General features: G+C 36.8%; 1 pseudogene; it reads right to left on the bottom strand.

The window, feature by feature from the left end:
• Positions 1–4,004: 4,004 nt before the first annotated feature.
• Positions 4,005–21,429, bottom strand: part of LOC110213217 (origin recognition complex subunit 6-like) — a 111,233-nt pseudogene continuing 93,808 nt past the window's right edge.

The following is a 21,429-nucleotide window of genomic DNA, read 5'->3' as shown; positions in this document are numbered from 1 at the left end:
CAATGAAGGGAACAAAAAAGACCTCCTGTAAAAGGTGAAAGTTGAGCTGAATCTGCTTGAAGAAAACCATAGAAGCAGAGACAGACATGATGGAACAGAGTATTCTGGGAATGAGGGGCAGCCACGTCAAAGGCATGGAGATGGAGTGTCCTGTTCTAAGAACTTTAGGTAGGCCATTGTAAACAGATCATAGAGTATGTAGAGGTGAGAGGCTGGCTTATGAGGAATCGTAAATGCCAAATAGAGGAAGAAAGGAAGGCTTGGTGGCTTGTTGAGTTGGGAAAGGTGGGATGTGATATGGTCAGATGTATGATTTAGAAGAATCTCTTTGGCAGCTGAGTGGATGGTAATTTGGAATGGGGAGAAATTTGAGGTGGGGAATCCAGTTAGAAGGCTGTTGCAAAAGTCCAGGCAAAAGGTGATTAGAACTTGAGCCAGGGTGGTGGCTGAGACAATGGATAGCAGATGTATGTGAAAAATGTTGTGAAGGTAGAAACAACAGAATTCCACAATGGATTAGATCATTTGTGGAGAGATAATGAGTTTTGTTTCAGTAACGTTGAATTGGAGATGCTTACTAGACATCCAGTTCAAGATGTCTAAAAGACAGTCGGTGATGCGTGACTGTAGCTCAAGGAACAAGCTAGAACAGGACACATATATCTGAGAAGCACGTGCATAGAGATGATAATTAGTCCCATAGGAGCAAATGATGTTACCAAGTGAGATAATTAATGTAGGCTGAAAAGAGAAGAGGGCACAGCATAGGGCCCTTGGGTGAGGAGAGGAGAGATCAGAGGGAGATTAATAGTGTAAAATGCTACAGAGACACAAAGAAAGAGGAATGAAAAAAGGCAGAACCATGAACTGAAAGATTGAAAAGAGAGAACCTGCAGTCAATAGTTTGGTGATTGTTACAGAGGTATTCACTTATAGATGATTTAATAGCTAGGCAGTGTAAATTACTTTTCTCTCCCCCTATCGTTTTTGTGGGCTGAGACACTCCTCGTCAGAGGTTTGGCTTTCTCTATAGCTTCTCTCTTCGTGTATGCTGGTGGCGATGAGGTGTTCAGGTGCTTGTACTTGGACCCCACTTCCAAGATCATATTTCTCCCTAGCCTCAGAAATCCTATCCCTGACAGTTTCCTTCCAGCCCAAAGACCCTATCTCTGGCAGTGACTCATGAGTGGGCCCAGTGAGGCAAACTATCTCTCCATGTTACAGGAACAAGCTGACCTCTGTAGAATTTCCCTTGTATGAACAGGACTATCTTGTACCAGCAGAACCATCAAGTACTGATGCCCACAGTTACCATATACAATCCAGAGGTCAAGCTATAGATGTCAACTCCTGAAACTAACTTGTTATAGACATAAGAGACCAAAAACACAGCCCCTAGGAAACCCCGTCCCCAGTTGTCAGTAGTGAATGATGTAGTTGTATGTTATCACCTAATTAGCACATTTACCACGTAATTCACTACCTTTCCTATAAAAGCTTTAGCGTCATTCCTGTTAGGTTACAAGTTCCCTAAGGATTTCTGCCTACTGTGTAGCATAACAATAAATCTTTGCCACCTTGACTCAAAAGAATGTTTGAGTCTGTGAATTCACTCCAGATGACCGCGTCCTATATTCCAGTCCTTGAGGGGTCTCAACCTGTCAGACTGAAACAGTGGCAGAGCTATAACAGTTCCTGGAACAAATTCATTTTAGGAATGGGGATGGGGTGGAGAACACAGTGACATGTTAAGAAGGGTGGGCTCATCCTTCAGAGATTCTGGCCCTCGTTCCCTTAGATTTGGGAGGGGAATATAGCAACAGGAAGGTGAGGCAAGCAGTAGGTATAAGGGGTATTGCATCACATACCAGTGGAAGACCTCCAGGTGAATTATGAAGACTTTGGTTTCTAAAGAAAAGAAAACCCGTATTGGTGTGCAAGTTAAGTGCCGTATGCTCTGTGTTACTAATGGCAAGAGCCAGCTGAGTCCCTTGTTGCAAGATATTGCATATCTGAATAGTCTGGCAGAGGCAACATGGTGTAGAAGACATAGTATGGGTACTGAAAGCATAGAATCATAGTTTTAGTTCTCAAAAAGGACCTCAAATAACTTTTAAATGAATGTTTCATTTTATATAAAAAAGAAAATAATTCCTAGAAGATTGAATGACTTGTCCAAGGTCATACAGATAGATAATATGTAGCAGAGCGTGGATTAAATCTAGGTCCTCTGATAACCAAATCCAGCTCTCTTTCTACTCTACCTGGGCTTGAATCTTAAAGTCATAACAAAGAGAAGGTGTTGAAAGTTTGGCTGTTCATCTGATAAGCCAAAATTCAGAGCCCTAATCTTCTTGGGACACTTCCTGTTAGGGTTCATAGGATCTTAGATCCAGAGTCGAAAGGGCCCTCAGGGATCATCTGGTCCATTCTTAACCTTTTTCCACTCACAACCCACTTTTGAGATTTCAGCAGTGTTTGTTGGTGTTACGTGGCCTGTGCACAGTGCAAAGTGAACATGTTTTGTGTTCAAAACTAAGGCTGCAGTGAAATTGCTTAACGCAATATAAGCAAGTGCTGCCAGAAAAACCTCAAATTCATTACGTGTTTTATTTTTAATTAATTTTGGGTCATTGTGGGTTCAGAAACCTTTTACTGTTGCCAAATATTGTTTTGGGGGATTGTGACTCACAGTTTAAGAATCACTGATCTAGTCCATCCTCCTCATATTACAGATGAGTAAATTGAGGCTCCATTAAGTTAGGTGATTTGCCTAAGGTCACTAAAATAGTAAGCATCAGAGGCAGAGTATGAATCCAAGACCTCAAATTCTAGCATCCATTCCATTGGGCCAGGCTGCATCTTCCCATAACAGAGATAAAATTGGGTAGGTAGGCCTTCCCTTCTAGTGAGGCAACGAGGAAGAAGAAGCATAGTTCAGTAGAAAGAAGGATGGATCTGGAGTGAGAGATCCAGAATTTACTTGTGTGACCTTGAGCAAAGTATTCAATTTTCTGGGACTCACTTTCCTCATCTATATAATAATCTGAATTACACAAGGTGTAACATCCTCTTCAGCTTTAAATCCATGACTTAAAGGAATATTGCCGTTCCTTTTTTTTTTGTGGCTCGTAATTTACCTTACAGTTTTTGCAACACACTGAAATTGGCCCCAATCAAGCCTCACTTGTATAGTGCTAATAACAACTCATTTTGTTAAACATAAATTAAATTTATTATCTTAAAGTCACAGAATTGTAAACTAAAAAACTTCCATGATTCTAAAAAAAAAACCCTGGAAAAACCATTAAAAGCAGTTATAAAATAGCATGAGAAATTAATTTATATTGCTTTAAAATGAGTAATTAATGTTTAATTATTAAGATACTTTCAAACTAGAGTACAAAGTTTCCTTATACTCCTTTAGAAGAGAATATACACATTTGGCAAAGAAACAGAAGCTTTGCCAAATGCTGCTATGGGGGGTTGTGTCAAGCTTATTTCCAGGGTCAGGAGCTAGTTCCCACTACCTTAGATGTGACTTGTATGTTGGTGTCTTTAAGCAACTTCACCAAAATATGAAGGCAGAGTGAAGTGTCTTTTCCTTTACATAAAGTGTTTGGTACTACTCCGGAAAAAGAGCTCTAAGCATATGAAGGCAGTGCTCTCAGAATTCTTGCTTAAAAGCAAATAGTAGGGGCAGCTAGGTGGGACAGTGGATAGAGCACCAGCCCTGGATTCAGGAGGATCTAAGTTCAAATCTGGCCTCAGACCCAACACTTGACACTTGCTAGCTGTGTGAACCTGGGCAAGTCACTTAACCACATTGCCTAGCCAAAAAAAAAATGAAAATAAAAATAAAAATAAAAACAAATACTAATAACCTATCAAGGGTCATTGGGGGAGGAAAGAGTCATGGCTTGGTGGCAGGTGCCACCTGGAAATTGAAACCACTTCTTTTGCATTTTAGCAATATTTTTTAGAAAAAAATTGCTTTTCATTCTTCATAATTCCTGTTTTAAATCTTCACTTTGCTGTTACTTACATGGAGACTCTGATTCATCCTGTGTTTCCTTCTTGGATTCTCAGTTATAATCATCTGCCTTTTGGCTGGTGGAGAAGCGGGATTTCTTGGTTCTCCCTTAACTTGCTGTTCAAACTTTTCCAATTGTTTACGGGGCCAATCAAATATAACTTTCTTTGTACCAGATGTGGCTACCATTTTGTATTTTTCTACTTTTTACTTTAGGACTCTGGATGCTCAAACAGTATCGCTGTTATAAACAGTTACTTGGACAAATCTAGATCTACTCTCTGTACCCAAGGAAGGCTGACTTCACACATTGGTAGTGTCTTTGAAACTTCGTTTACTATATCTGCACAGTTAAATTATACAGCTAAATCTTTTATTGCAAGATTTGAATTCCGGGCTAGCAAATACTTGAAAGACTTAAAGACAGCTTTGATACATGTTATTCAAACTAGAAAGTTTAACTAAATAAGTTTTGTCTAAAGGCCATCTCATAATGGTAGCAGCAAGGTCTAGACCAGGCCTGCACAACATACAGCCTATGGGCTGCTTGCAGCCCACCAGAAGATTTCGAGCGGCCAACAAAAAAATGTAGGGTTGCCACTGCGCACTCTCCTGTTTGTCACGTGACCTGTGGCAACTAACCATCATCAGTCTATCTCTAGGCTAACCTATCTGTGGCTATCTGTGGCCTGAAGAAGTTTACAAGTTGTGCAGGTCTGATCTAGACACATGACTGTATTGCTTATTTTCATTGTACATGTGTATAATCCAGTGAACTTTACTTGGGACAGTTACAGCTACTTTTCAGCTTTTATCGGGACAGCTGGTTCTGCGATCCCTATTCAAGAGGATCTTGATTCTGCGATCCGCATTCAAGATTCCAAATGCTCAGAGGGCCCATGGCATAGATAATGGGGATTCCCCCACGTGAAGTAACTGCTTAAAAGGGTTACAGATGGTAGGAAATGCAGAGGAATTAAGAGACCATCTCATCCAACTGCCATTTTGTAGATGAAGAAACTGGTCTATAGGTACAAATTGATCTAAGTCACACAGAAGGTAAGTAAAGAATAAACTATTCAAGTCTAGAGCTTCTTGTTTTTCATCTAGGGATCTCTCCACTACTCCATGTTACTTGGCCATTCCTAAATTTTCTTTGAATTGCTTGTGCATAGACAAGGCCTTAACTTCTTTAGTAAAGATAGAATGCAGGCATATTAATGCCGAGAGGGCAGAAGAGGAGCCCTCAAAATAATCTGACTAGACTGTACTATAACTGACTTCTGCTGTATTTGTGTTTTAATTGAAAGGTGACAATAATAGACCTATAAAATAGAATACAAATCTTTCATAAGCTTTGGTATGGAAGCTAATGTATCCTTGGGCAACTGTTTTACTTTCTCTTGGCCACATGTATTTTCACAGAGAGTGAACATAGACATTTTATTGCAACATTGTGTCATTGCTTTCCCCCTCTCAACTGTCATGCAATCCTTTCAGCATCTCTATTATCAGGGAATCCATTTGAAAATAGAGAGAGCTTGATCAATGAATATACTTTACAGAATGTCAGAGATCTATGGTCTGTGACCACGGGATGTTACTTTTTAGTGAAGACCAGGTCAAATGCCCGGAGAAATACGGCAAGAAATTGTCAGAGCCAGGCTCCTTGATTAAAAAAAAAAAGTAAAACAAACAAACAAAAAAACCCTGCAATGTATTGTTCTCCTATCAAATAGAAGAGAATTAAGTCTACTTGTTCCTTATATATCAGTTATCTCATTATTCTATCATGCTCAATTATAACCGACAAGCTTAAAATAGAATTGATATAGTTCCTGAAAACATTATTGATAAAAAAAAAAAGAAACAATGAAAAATTCTGCTCAAGATCAACACATGGGTAAGATTTTGCTTTGAGCTTAGATATAAAAAGCTTCAGGAATACATTAGTCTTATTTCTGCTTGTTTGAGTCTAGATGTCCATTTATATACAATATTGTTTGTAAAGGGAGCTCCATCCTTTAGAAATGCATCAGTGTGTATACGGATTTTCAACTTGCTGCAACTCATTTTTGAAAAATGCATCTAATGCTTTGCCTATGACCTGGAGGAAATTAAATCTTTTTAGTAAAGATTTTTTTAAAATTTATTTTATTTTATTATTATTATTATTTTTTCCCCTGATGGAGATACTAGACTGGTAGGTCAGGGAAATATAGACAGGCTTGCTTGGATTTCTGTAAAATATTCAATGAAAACTCAAATGCTGTCTTAATGGGCAATATGGATATGTGCAGACTAGATAACATTACAGGTAAGTGGATCCCAAATTGTTTGGCCAGCTAAAAATTAATACGATTGAATAATACATTGATAACAATCTAAATAGAGGTGGTTCTCTAGTAAAGTAATCTAGGCCTCTGTCCTTGGTAAAGAAGGCTCTAGGTCTTCGTCTTTCATACTGTTGTACCAATTTATATCAATAGCTTGGATGAAGGCATAGAAGAAATCCTTATCAAATTTGCAAATGAAATTAAGCTGGGAAGAATCTGAAAGATAGACTAAAAAACCCCAAAAGATCTTGACAAGATTGAATGCCAGACTGAAGCTTTGTTGTTATTGTCCAATCATTTCAGTTGTGTTTGCTCTTTGTGACCCCATTTGGAGGTTTCTTGGAAAAAATACTGGAGAGGTTTACTCCCATTTCTTTCTTCAGTTCATTTTAGAGATGAGAAAACTGTGACAGATAGGATTAAGGGATTTGTCCAGGGTCATACAGATAGAAAGTATCTGAGGCCAGATTTGATCTTAGGTCCTCCTAACTCTAGGCCTGAGCATCCTCTTCACTGTGCCACCTAACTGCTTTAGGCTGAAAAAAGCAAGAGAAAATTTAATCTCAACAAAGTGTAGAATCACAAAATATGAGTGCCAGAGTGTATCCTAGTGGCCAGCTATACTATAACATACCCATTGAGTAGTTATTTAACCTCTGCTTGAGGATCTCCAATAGCCTCCATTCCAAGGCAGACCACTTCACTTTTGGACAGATCTGATTGTTAGGAACTTTTTCCTCCCATCAAACTTCAAATTTTACTCTGGCTTACAGTCATTATTCCTGATTCTGCCTTTTGGGGTCAAGCTGAACAAGTATAATCACTATTCCACATGCCAACCCTTCAAGTAGGTGGAAGCAGCTATTTTTTCTACTTCTTGAATCTTATCTTTTCAAGGAAAAAGAGGCTCAATTTCTTCTGTCTATAACATGCAAGGCCCTGCATCATCCTAGCTGCTTTCCTCTGGATGCTCTGCAGCTTATCAATATTTTTCTAAGTCTATGCTACCCAAAATTTAATATAACACATACAGAGTCCTACCTTGAAGCCTCATAATGACATGGATTTATTCTTTTTTTTTTTTAAACAGTGATGCCAAGAGTAGATAAACACTGGTTGATTTTATCAACCTGGAGAATCTTCAAGTGTGGGCCTGACAATAGACTATTTTTCCAATATCAACCTAGGTAGCTATAGATAATTGATCACCAGGTTATGAATCTTTGTGCTGATAATGACCCATGAAATGGACAACAATGTAAAATAAGCCTCTGTCCCATATGATCTTCCTCCATTTCTACAGTGGCAGTGTTGGAATGGCAGAAAGATTGGCTGTTGTTTTTTCTGTCCTTTGTTCTTGAAGAGGATCATGACAGCAGGAAGGTGATGCCATGACTTGCAAGTGAACTGGATTTAAGTGAGGGAGGGTTTTGCGAAGTCACCAGCCTCACTTTCTTCTCCAGAGCCATCTGGGTCCAGTGGCCAGATATAGATCAGGGCAACTGGAGGTGGCTCCCTCAAAAGGTTGGCAGAGGTGCTAAGTATCACACAGTTCTTAAAGCACCTACAAACACAAGTGTCACTAGTAGTATTCAAAGTGATGTCTTTAGCTAATGAGCAATTCACCCGTCATTAGAGGAACTACATTATATGTAAACTGACATTCTGGTGACAAAGGAAACTAGAAGATTTAATGACTATTTTTAGTTAAATGGAAGGATAGTTTTCAGGTTCTCCTAGGGAAAATGAATAAAGGAATTGGGAGAAGCTGTTTCATTGTTCACCCAAAAGCAAGGATAAAAGTCATTTCATGGGACACTTGGCAATCAGGTATTGCAATACTTATCATGAGTATAATAAGAAAACAGACTACCAGGAAGATATTTGTAGCTTATATGCCAGTATCTGCTACTGAAATTGCAGAAGAGAAATTTTATTAAAAAAAAATAAGTGAAAAAATCCTCCAAATTATCACTTTGATACTCAATGACTTCAAAATGAAGGTAAATACATGGGAGAGTAGCCAAAACTATATTGGAAATCATGGTTTAGAATCAAGAAATGAAAAAGGTGATAATCTTGTAGAGCAAGTTTCCAATGGTTCTAAACTTCTTACCTAGCAACATCTTTTTAATATTGTTGAAAGCAAATTCAGTACTCTGAATTTGGGTTACAAGCCTGCCAGAGACAAATTTATTAATGAAATTATTCTTATTCTAAGCATCTTGCTTAAAGAAAGAAAAATTCCAAAAGTGCAGTGTTTCCCAATGTTTTTGAAGTTTTTTTCCTAATTTAAAACATTTTTTGAGTCACAGTATACGCATATAACACTCCCAACCAAATACAACATTACACAATAACATAAAACAGTTACAGAGCTCAGGAGAAAATCCATTTAACAGTTTTGATTTATTAAGTAGAACAATAAGTTACTTAAATTGGTGTATACTGGATAATCATTCAATGCAGCCAAGGGTAGAGATAGTTAATGACTTTAATTAGATTAAGATGTTCCTGCCTGAAATCTTGCTAACACCTTAATCCATTCTCTGAGAGCATGGAGTTTCTTCTTAAACTTTGACCCAATTTTCTCTTTGAAAGTTGTTAGGTCTTTGATAAGAATGATGAGGTAATGATTTCATGAGACTGTTTCAGAATTGATGATTAAAGAAATTCTGAAAAGGTTTCCTAGTCAAGTGGGTACAAGAACTGTAGACTACAGTAGTATCCTAGCTTTTTTATTTTTTAACATGTAACCTAAAGACAGAACAGGAATGGTAGGTCTTAGTATGTTTCCACAATGCCAATATTTTGGTGATATTGTGCTTCTGAATCATTGAACGCTAAGTTCGTATAAGGATCACAGTTTCCGGAGACTCATATAACAATGGAAGAATATATAATGGGTGTAAGTAGGGTGAAGCATATTCTTAATAATGATTTTTGTATGAGACATGGCATAAAATACATCTCCAAGATATGTATGACTGTGATCCTGGGCAAATCATTTGCACAACATTTGTGAACCTTGGTTTCCTTTTCAGTGAAATGATAGCGTTGGACTAGATGAAGGGAGGTGGAAGGAGGAGAGGGAGAGAAAGAGAGGGGGGAGGAGATTGAGAATGCACACATAAAGGCAAAAAATAACTAGCTAACCTGAGTACTTTGGAACTCTCAAGACATTAAAAGAATCAGAGGAAGACTTTCAGTGTCTTGCAGATTTTTCAGTGTAGATATACTATGGAAGATTTCTATATGGATCTAAACAAGATGAAATGGGATAGACAGGTTGTGATCTGCACCAATGGAGGGAATACTTATGTTGATGAGACCATATGTGATGTCTTGAACTTGGGTTGAAAAATCAACTGCAGAAATTTTTTTAAAAAATTGAGAAATGTGGCTAGAAAAAAGTTCATTCAAACAACAACAACAGTAACTGAGGGAATTGGTTACAGACTCGAAGACCCAGTGGTGTGATGGCCCAGCCCAAAGAGCTAATTTGATATTAATTCTTATTAATAGAATTAGTTTCTAGATTTAAGTAGTTGGTAGTCACACTCATCTCTTACTCTGTCATTGGACATCTAAAGTATTTTATACAATTCCTAGTGGTACATTTTAAAAGGAGTACTCCAATACAAGCTGGAAATATTGCAAGGATAACGACTGTGTCTTCAAATAATTCCACATGAATAGCAGTTAAAAGAATTGGGGTTGTTAAGTTTGGATAAGGTAAGATTCAAAGGTAATAAGTTGTAATTGGAGGGAATCAACTCTAAAACTCTAACACAAAGAAAATCTTTTTAGCAACTAGAGGTAAACAACTAATCAATCAATAAACATTTATTACCCCCACACTTAGTGTCAGGAACTGTTCTGAGCATTGGGGAATACAAAGAGGTAGATAGCAATCCCTGTCTTCCAGAAGTTTACACTCTAATGAAGGACTTTGCAACCTAATGGATATGATATTGTAATGAGAAATTTCCTTCAGGAGGTAGTGGATTATTTGTCAATGAAGGCTGTCAAGCAGAATGGATCATCACTTCTCAGGAAAATGATAGGTAGGATTCATGATAAGCTCTGGGGGTAGACTAGGTGACCTCTGAGTTCCCTTCAAAATCATAAGATTCTCTACATCAATCAGTTGATTGATCAACTGTGATAGAAGTTCTATTAGATACTAGAATATCAAGACAAAAAATGAGAGAACTAAACATGAGTAGTAAATATACATGGGTGAAATAGATTTCCCATACCTTATTGGCGGGAATTCTTCCCATTAACATGCCATCTTCTCCATGAAATATATCCCTTGCATATGATTGTGCTTACTGTACCCCACCCCACTCTCCACCATGGAAGTAATATTTTTCTCTTACAGTGAAGTTTCTTTACATTTATTTTGCTTTTTCTAGTTTCAGGATGATCTGTGTAGACCTCAGCCATGGCATAATAGAAAGAATGTGCAATCTGGAGTTTGAGGACCTGGTTTAGATTCCTGACCCTGCCACTTATGACCTATGTGACTTTAAGTCACTTTATCTCCCTGGATCCCAGTTTCCTCCCTCATAAACTGGTGAGTCTGTATCAAGTGGCATTCAAGGTCCATTCTGTTCCCCTCAGCCTCCACCCCCATCATGATATTGTGATTTCTTTCTCCACCAGTAGCTTGTAAGTTCATTGAGAGTGGGTTGTGTTATCTATCTCAGTATTCCAAGCACCTGATACATTTCAGTTGCTTTTTTCTCTTTTTTAATTTTCTTTCTTTATTTGTTTCAATTAAGAAGCATTTATTTCCTCTTCCTTCCATCTCCCCTCATTGGGGAAAAGAAGAAAATAAAAACCTTTGTTGCAAATATCCATAATGTTTATTTAATTGTATTGAATTCACTGATTATTAGGACTTCCAGTTTCATTTCATAGGTTATTTTAGGATATATAGAAACATCCCCAAAGAAAGAAACTAATTTGTTTTCAGTAAACTTTATGTAACAGAATCAATGAGAATCAAATACTTCTCTCTATATAAAAATCTGATTAGGTCAGAGAAATACGTTGGTGTCCTGTCTCTCTCTTTCTATCTCTGTTTCTCTCTGTCTTTCTATGTCTGTCTCTGTCTCTCTGTCTCTGTCTCTTTTTCCTCTCTCTCTCTTTCCCTTTCTCTGTTGACGTACAGATAGAAAGATACATGAATATATTATATATATATAGTATATATATTAAATTATATAATGTATATGTATATATCAATTTCTTCATTGTAGAATTATTGTACTGTACTACTGTACTTGGCAAATATATGAAAAAGGAAATGAAAATTCCATTGTTCAAACTTAGCATGATCAATAGGTTCTAAACTCATAGAACATGTAACAAATATTATGGAAGGTATGAAGATTGAATAAGAGACACTTCCTGCTCTCAAAAGAGTTCACAATCTTTTAGTGAGAGTATCACACATACTCTGGATATGCTACAGAATAATTCATGGCAAGCTCACAGGAGGGGAAGTAAGGTCATTATTGACTGAGATGATTAGAGAATCTTCATGTAGGAGGTGTCATTTGACGTGAGACTTAAAGTGAAAGCAAGATTTTAGCAAACTATTATTTGCCTGGAGCACCCTTCTGTAGGCAACCAGAAGCAAGATCAGAGGTACAATTTAAACAAAAAACAATGAACTTGATCTATAAAGACTCACAAATCCTATGTTTCCATTTTAGCATATATTTTAGCATACACAAATGCTATGCTCCCTTTTGGGCCCAGTGGCCTACATATACTGTGCACTAAATACAAAATAAAAGCCTAGGAATGCCTTCCTATGCACCACAATGATAGAATAAAGAGTAGAAACCTAGGAACAAAGTCTATAATCATCTCTCTGTCTCTCAGCCTCAGTCCTTCTCTCTTTTCCATTTACTTCCTCATTTCCACCACATTCTATTTCAATCTCAAATACTAAATATTTCAAAAAGATATTGAACCTATGAATACTGCTAATACTATACTAGCAAATAGTGGTTGATACTACATCTTCTGAACTCCCATATGCCACCCCTTTTCATATTGTAAGACACTTAAATAAAATGTACAAGGTTCAGTGCCAACATCATTCACTCAAGTATTCTTTAGAGTGGAGGGACTAATTCTGGAAACTACAGTTTAGGAAATTGATAAGATGGAGAGTCCAAGCGAGGGCAAGATGCTAAAGGGTCTTAAGCCCATGCCATATGACTGTCAGTTGAAGAAATTGAGAATATTTAGACCAGAGAAGGTAAGACTAGGTAGGAGTCATGATACTCGTCTCCAAGTATTTAAAGGACTGTTATGGGGCAGAGGGAATAAACTTGCTTAGTATGGTCCCGAAGAGCAGAATCTGGATCAATGGTTATAAGATGCAAATAGACAAATTCAGTTATGATGTCAGGAAAAAAACATTCCTAGTTATTGCAGGAATCCATAAGTAAAATGGATTGCTTTGGGTGATAATGGATTCACCCTCATTAGTGATCCTCAGTCAGGGGCTGAATAACCACTTTATAGTCACTTAGATGCCTACTAAGGTGCTTTCCAAAACAAATTCTGTGATTCAGTGATTCTATGTGTATCTAAAGGGCAACTTTATAGAAGTGAACAAGAGCTCTTCCATCTATAGGCCTATAGAGCCACCACCACCCCACTCCACCAATTCTCTCAACTGTACTAATACAAGCAAAATTAAGAGAGTAGGGCATTCTAAGAATGCATATTAGCATGAACAAAATGTCATGTAGGCAGAATCATGGGATACGTAGAGATATGCTCTGTTGGTATTGAGCATGTAGTATATGGGTGGGAGTAGTATGAGATACGACTGCAAAGATAAGGTAGGAGCAGATTGTAGAGAGCTTTGGATAGCTAAGGAGTTTGTACTTAATTAGGCATGTAGCATGGAGCCATTGGGGGAAGTTGAGGAAAGAAGTGACATGAATACATTTACATATGAGGAAGAACATTTGGATGCATGGTAATGAGGGTTCCGTACTGGGGTGGTGGCAGTGGAAATTAAGATGAGAGGGCAAATATGAGAGATAACACAGATACAGACAGACATGTCTATATCTCTTATTTACCAGTAGATAATTTGTACCTGTCACTTCAGTATGTTAAGGCAGCATGATGTGATAGAAAGAATACTGCTTTTGGATCGAGAGGACCTGAGTCCAGTTCCTGGCTCTGTCATTTAATTAGCTGAGTGACTTTGGGAAATTCATTTTACCATTTTGAGCCTCTGTTTCCTTATTTGTAAAATACAGATAATATTTTTATACTATTTCACAAAATGGTTGTAAGGAAAACGCTATATAAACCTTCAAGAACTATGTAGTTATAATTTATACTTATTAGCATTTCTTTTGAAAATAGTATTTAAAGGCAGTGTGAAGTAGTGTATAGAGAGTTAGCCTCAGAGTCAGAAAGACCTGGATTCAAGTTTTGACTCTGAAACATACTGGCTATGGGAACCTGGACAAGTCCATTCTCAGCCATCCTGCTTTCTAAGACCATAAGTTTCATAGAAGGTTAAAGAATTTCCTCGGGGCGGCTAGGTGGCGCAGTGGATAGAGCACCGGCCCTAAAGTCAGGAAGACCTGAGTTCAAATATGACCAAAGACCAAATACTTGACACTAGGGCAAGTCACTTAACCCAATTGCCTAAAAAATAAATAAATAAAATAAAAAAAATAATTTCCTCTCTGAGATCTCTTTAAATTAAAGAAATAAAAAGGTCTGTTAAAAATGATGCTTATAGTTACATAGCACTTTTCATTTACTTACAGTTTCTATGTGCACATGCTTGATATTGGTTAAGGTATCATGTTGTGCTGGGAAATATATGTTCTTTAATATACTCATTCAAGAGATGTCTCAAGTCTTTCCGTTATCACTTCTGTAACAGTTTGTTGAGTTCTATATTTTCTTCTTGTTTATCTTTCAATTACATTTCTCCAGCTGTGAGAGAGGATCATTAAAATATACTTCAATTATTGTATTACTAAACGTTCTTTCACAATTCAGTTAATTTTTCATTTGTGGATGTAGATGCTATTTCATTTGGCACATATATGTCTAGTATTGTTTGGCTTTACAGTGTATGATTCCTTTAAATAGGATTTAGCTTTCCTTACATCTTTTAATATTCTTGCATTTCCTCTTTTTTTTTCTGATAGCATGATTGCCACTCTTTCCCCCCCCCGAATTTACCTGATACATGATATATTTCATTCCAGCTTCTCATCTTGTATATTTATTTTTATTTTTTTCTTATTTTTAGCAGATTTATGTTTTCTCATTTATTCTGCTGTTTTATTTCACTTTATCAGATACCGTAATCCATTCACATTTAAAGTTGTCATTATGTGGATTATACTTTCCTATATTTCTTTTCTGTTGATTTTTATCCTGTTCCTCAGTGGTCAGAATATTGTTCCTATAACTAATGTTCCTTATAACTTTGAGGCTCATCAATTCCCACAGGGTTTCCCTCTCCTTCCATTTATCAGATTTATTTGAATTCCTTTAAATTTACTCCTTCTTTCCTTCCATGCATCCATTTTTTTCTTACTTTGTCTTACTTTGATACATTAATTTATTTATTTTTCCCTCTTTTTTTGTGGCCAGTTAATATGGTGGTTCAGTCTTCCTTCCCTTCCAATCTCTTACTTCAAATAAAAATTTTTTGTTATCATCTTGCTAAGAAGTATTTCTTTGCATTGTCCTCATCATAATTTCTCTTCCTTTCTTGTCTATTCTGACCTTTACTTCCTATTCCATGGATTTTATCCTTATTTTTTCTTCCTTATTTTCTAGTCCCTCATGAATGGGAAGTCTTTGAAGTATAAATTTGAGTGCCCTCTTTGATCCCATTTTTTTGTTATTGACTTTGTAAATTTTACTCCACTCCCCCCTTTTTCTGTTGTGCCTCACTCTTAGAAATATTGATTCATGCAAAAAGTATTGTCAGATAGAAACAATACTGTGTGGAATTCTCTCTTTCTTAGGTGAGGAGGTCTTACCCTATCCTTTAGTCCTTACATGTTTTATCTCCATGTGATCTTATCTCTGTATGTCAGAGATGCACTGCCACTCTGGGTGACTGCTGATGTTGGTGACTAATATATCCCTTCTCATATGGTGCAATGATATCCAGGAAGGCAAGGTATATTTCATGTATTTCTTTTCTGTTGATTTTTATCCTCTTCCTCAGTGGTCAGAACATTGTTCCTATAACTAACATTCCTTATAACTTTGAGGTATATTACCCTCCCCCATTGATACTCAATATATAACCGTGGCTCTTACTAAAATAATAAATCCGCTGTACCATGGGAATGTTCTTTAGTCATACCTTTTCCTGTTCCCTTCTGCTGTGAGACTCCTCCTTCATGCTCAAACCCAGCACTACATCTTTTTCCTCCACTGGCATAACTATTCTCCCATAGCTTCCTCTCCCCTCAACCTCAACTCAGGTTGAAAGACCAAAGGAATTATTTTCCCATCACTGTTCATCTATGCACTTGGTAGCAGTATATCATTCACTTCTTTATGTCACCTCTCCATTTGGGAAGCTTCCGTCTCTGTTATTTCCTCCTACAAAAGAAATTGATTCACTTTTTAAGGGATCAGGGGATTTAGTCCACAGAGTAATAATTCAGCTTTTCTTCCCTCCCTTTTCCTGATTCTTAAGTTTTCCCTAAAGCTTTATCTCCTTAAGTACCTTTATGATCTACATTTCTTCTGTTTTTTGCCTCAGAGATCAATAATTTTTAATAACCTTATTGATTTATTTACTTAATCTTTTCCCACTAATTGAACTTATTTATCTATATGTGTTTCTACACTCAGAGGGTTTTGCAAGCTGAATAATCTGTTGAACTTGGTTTACCTTTTGTTATGTTTCAGAGGAATGCCTTAAATACCTTTCTTTTGTTGAAAATCTACTTGATGTTTCTTCCTCAGTGTCTCAGCTTGATGAATAATATAGGATTCTCCAACAGGTTTTTTTTTTCCAAGACTTCAAGTTTCACAATGAAAAATATTTGACACTCATGATATTATTAACAGCAAAAGGATGGGAATACACACTGGACCTGTGATCTCAGTGGAAGAGAACTTCCTCTACCAATGCAACTAATTTAGAGTCTTAAAGAGTTACCAACTATATTGAGGAATACAGTGACTTGTCCAAGGTGATAACAATAAAAATCACATTTACATAGTACCTTATAGTTTACAAAGCACTTTCCTCATAATAACCCTATGAGATGGGTTTTTAAAATATTTTAACCTAATTTGCAGATGATGAATCTGAAGATCAAAGAAATCAAGGGACTTGTCCATGATTATTTGGCTAGTGGATTGGACACAGAAGTTTGATGTGAACTTGAATCTTTCTAAATTCAGATCCATTGCTCTTTAAATTGCAGAATACTTATGTGAACAAATATATACACAAATGTATTTTGTTTGTATATATACATATACAGATATATATGTGCATGTATGTGGATATATACATATGTACATACTTTTGCACAGATCAATGTGTATCTATCTCTGTATTTATGCACAGGTATATGCATGTCTGCACCTGCTTAAGTATTGATATGTGTGGATAAATGTATATGTGCTTACACATGTATACTCATTTTGTTGTTCAGTCATTTTGGTCATGTCCAACTCTTAGTGACCCCATTTGGGATTTCTTGGCAAAACTACTAGAGTGGCTTGCCATTTGCTTCTCCATCTCCTTTTAGAGAAGAGGAAACAGAAGCAAACAGGGATAAGTGACTTGCCCAGGGTCACATAGCTAGTAAGTGTCTGAGGCTGGGTTTAAACTCAGGTTTTCCCAACTGCAGGCCAGATACAATATCCACTGCGCCCACCTAAATGCCCTTATGTATACTGATAGACAAATGCCAGAATCTGGGCAATACACATCTCATTGAGTTGTTTATAGACTGTCTCTCCCTCTTTATGTTCAACAGATGTTGGTCCATAAGATGCAATTTTTCTCTTGTAACTCTTTTTTTTTTTTGCAAACATTTACATGAACATGAAAATATATAATGGCCAAAATACTCATGGAATAAGGTTTCTTGTCACCTTTAAGAGTATGATAAAATGAACTACATCAACTCTTTTTCTTTGCTTTTCCAATAAATCTTGTGAAATAGCCTTCCATTTAGTTCAACTTCTTTGTTTCATAGAATCATAGATTTACAGTGAGCTAGGAACTTAGATACCATTGAGCCCACCCACTTATTTTTATAGGTCAAGAAACACAGAGCTAGAAGGCAGAATTTGAAGCTAGGTCTTCCTGATAGTACTCTATTCATTATTTCATGCTAGCTCTCTTTCCTCTGGCTCCATTTATAAAGACAGTGTTAAGATTGATATAAATTGGTTCCTCTAATATTGGGGCCACTCATTGGTCATTAGATAAGGATCCTACACTTAAAGAGTTAAGAGATAGTATAGAAACTATGGTTCTTTACACTCTCTGCCTCCTTTTGTACCACTTTGCCATGAACACTGAAGAAGCAAATTGAGGCTAAATAGGAATTAAGGTCATTTGTATTTTACTGAGTTCCATTGATTCTCATTTTTGAAGACTTCATCACTTTATGGCAACCTACAGATGATGAACCTCTATGTGCTTAAGTAGGCTAGTTCTCAGAAAGCAGACACTATCTGTTATTGGAACTATACCCAAAGGCTTTCCAGCATGGCAGAACCATCTCGGAATATATACTCTATTATTAGAGCTTTCCAGAACTGAGGGTGACTTCAGTGTCACAATGAGGTTCTCAGAGTTGGACTTTGAAAGGTCATGGTTCTTTGGTATAATGGCATTCATTTGTCCAACAATCTCTTTGTAACATTTTTTAATAGAACTGCCCACTATAACTTTGTTTCATCCAGATTGTTTTGGAGTTTTTTTGGTGTGTGAAGCTATTAATATCCTTAGGAACATAATATCTATGCAGAGAATATTAGAGTTGAGAGGAGTACAATCCCCTTATTTTACAAGAGAGAAAAACACAGAATATAATGTTGAAATGAAAAGCTGAGAGTATTAGAGCTAACCAGCCACAAATAAGGTCAATAGTCCACTCTCCAACAATCAGCATATACACTGATTTTGTGATTTATAACTCCTGAAATACACATTTATATTCATTATAAATTACATTTTACTGTCTGTCTCCCATGCTTGGAATGTTCCCCCTCCTCATCTCCACCTCCTAGCTTCCCTGGCTTCCTTCAAGCCCCAGGTAAAACTTTACCTTCTACACAAAGCCTTTCACAATTTACCTTAACTTTAGTGTCTTCCCTTTGTTAATTTTTTGATTTTTCCTGTATACACTTTGAACATAGTTGTTTGCATGTTGTCTACCCCTTTAGACTGTAAGCTCTTTGAGAGCAGGGACTATATTTTGTCTATCTTTGAATCCCTAGCATTTGGCAAGGTACCTGACAAATAGTGACTAATAAATATTTATTGACTGATGGACTTTGAATTTAACAGTATTGGCAAACCTGATATCATTCTGCTATACTATTTCTCATTATAAAATTACATTAAGAACTTGTTGTTGATCTTCTTAATTTAATCATATTTGCTTTAGTGAGCAATAAAATGGCCCACTAACTATGTGACTTGAGTCCAGACTTTTACCTTCTCTATGCTTCAGCAAAGAAAAGAATAATATGGTTCCTAACTTACATGGTTATTATAAGTATGATAAATTGAATAATAAGAACATGAAGTTCTTTGAAGAATGGTGCTCTAAGTATACAATGCATTATAATCACTGTGATTTTGTATGTTAATTTTAATTTTATCTTTATGGGAATTAATGGTATTAGGTCACAATACGTTTCCTATTTTAGAACAAATAGCATTATTAAAGTAAGTTATGGGATTGGCCAACAGCATTTTTTTTTTTAGCAAGAGTTACTATTAAAATAATGTATCTTTTATTTGGAAATAAAACTCATTATTTAAATTATCATCATTCCTTCTCTGATCTGATTCATGGAAGTTAGTGAATATTTTAGGGAGAAAATTAGTGCAATGATTTTTAAGTGTTCATCTTTCATTAAATAGATAGGCAGTGTGGTATAGCAAATAGAAAAGAGAGCTTGCTTCCAAACCAGTAAAACCTGGGTTCAAGTCCTCTGACATAGGCTGGCTGCATGGCCCTGGTTAAGTAAGTCACTTGACCTCCAAAACTCTAAGAGAAGAGTGCCAGCCTACGTTGGTACAGGGGGTTCTCTCACCCAAGAGTTCCCAATACCAGTGAAATCATAGGTCCATGCTCAAGAGTCTTTATTGAACTAATACCCCATTATATTGTGAGCTTCTTAATAGCGGAGAATGTTTTGGCCTTTATATATATATCCAACTTTTAGTACAGTAGTTGGCATGTAGCAAGCCCAAATGAATGCTTTTTGAATGGAAGCAACTAGGTGGCACCACAGAGAGGGTTCTGGGCCTGGAGTCAAGAAGACCTGAGTTGAAATGTGACATCAGATGAAGACATTCACTAGCTGTGTGACAATGAGCAAATCATTTAATCTTGGTTTATTTCAATTTCCTCAACTGTAAAAAGAAGACAATAACATCACTTGCTTCTCAGGTTGTTGCCAGGATCAAATGAGAAACTACTTGTAAAGTGCTTAGCATAGTACAGGGCACAGAGTAGGTGCTATATAATTGATTATTCCCTTCTCCTTTCCCATGAAATGGCTTGACTTCACTCTAGATCTACAAGAATTGTAACTAGCTTGGGTTAAAGAGACTGACATATTACCAGGCATGAGTCTTCTCTAGGAAGGTATATTTCATTGTTTCTTCTCCACAACAGTCATCATCCCATACCTTACCTCATGGTTTTATGGAGGAGAGTGGTATAAGTACTGACCTCTCAGCATCCCTTTCCCTAAAACCCCAATATTGACAGGGGCCCTTTGTGAAATAGACTGCATTGGAGTTTGGACTCGTATCTGCTTTGCTTATTCCCTACCTGCCTCTCCCTCCCAGAGGACTGTGCAATTCAGTGCAGGCTCCTAACCTCAACGCCCATTTGGTTTATCTTTGTCGTCCATTGAAACAACTCTGACATCTCCCTCACTTAGTTCTACCCCACCAGATGGAAGCATTCAAGTTCAAGTTCCTTTGATAATATTTTTATTACATCACATGTACTGAAGGATTGGAAGCCAATTGTTTTCATTTCCTTTTGCCTCTAAAATGTTGGTGGCTTCTGGTCATCCTTTGTGTTTGAACCTTCTTCAAGGTGTGAAGTGACCCTCAGTGGACTCTCTTTTAAGTTTTTCAGTGTTCAGATTTAGGTAAAGAGGAAAGGAGATGAGCAAACAGATTTTTATGTTATCTTTAATTGCATTTGGCCTCCATACTGTAAGCACAAACATATGCTATTTAAGATGACTTATTCCATAACCGTACTCAAGGCAACTCTTGGGAATATCAATTACTCAACATCCTTGGGTGAGGATAGGGAAGGGAATATAGGAATACAATTTTTTACCTTATTTAAACAATGTGGAAAAAAGAGCAATTTTCTATTTCTGTTCCCGAATCTACCCAGTTCAAGCAAAAAAAGCCATAGCCATGTGGATTTAAAATTTTTTAAAATGGGACTGGTTTTTGCATTGCCTGATCAGACACAGAAGTAGCAGACTGCTATTGTTTCAAAAAAAGGAGAATCAATAAGCATCTGCAAAAACCCCACCCCATTTGGAGAGTGCTTTGAGTTGTCTGAATGAAAAAAAAAAATCCAAGGATTACATATTACTCACAAGAAGTTCCATTCTCACAGGAACCTAACATCTGTTAAGGGCTAGCTTTGCACTTTTAGGGTCATATAAGTGTGTCTGTCTTTTGTGTAAATTTCATGATATGTAGGCACCTCATTTTCTCTCATGCCAAAGAGACCCTGAGCGGCGTAATAGGTCACTGTGGACAGTTAACATGTTTCTGCAATG

The sequence above is a fragment of the Phascolarctos cinereus genome, unplaced genomic scaffold (genome assembly GCF_003287225.1).
Source record: "Phascolarctos cinereus isolate Bilbo 61053 unplaced genomic scaffold, phaCin_HiC Scaffold_1;HRSCAF=81, whole genome shotgun sequence".
NCBI lineage: Eukaryota > Metazoa > Chordata > Mammalia > Diprotodontia > Phascolarctidae > Phascolarctos > Phascolarctos cinereus.
The sequence above is the reverse complement of the archived record's forward strand: the minus strand, read 5'-3'. Positions and strand labels throughout refer to the sequence as shown.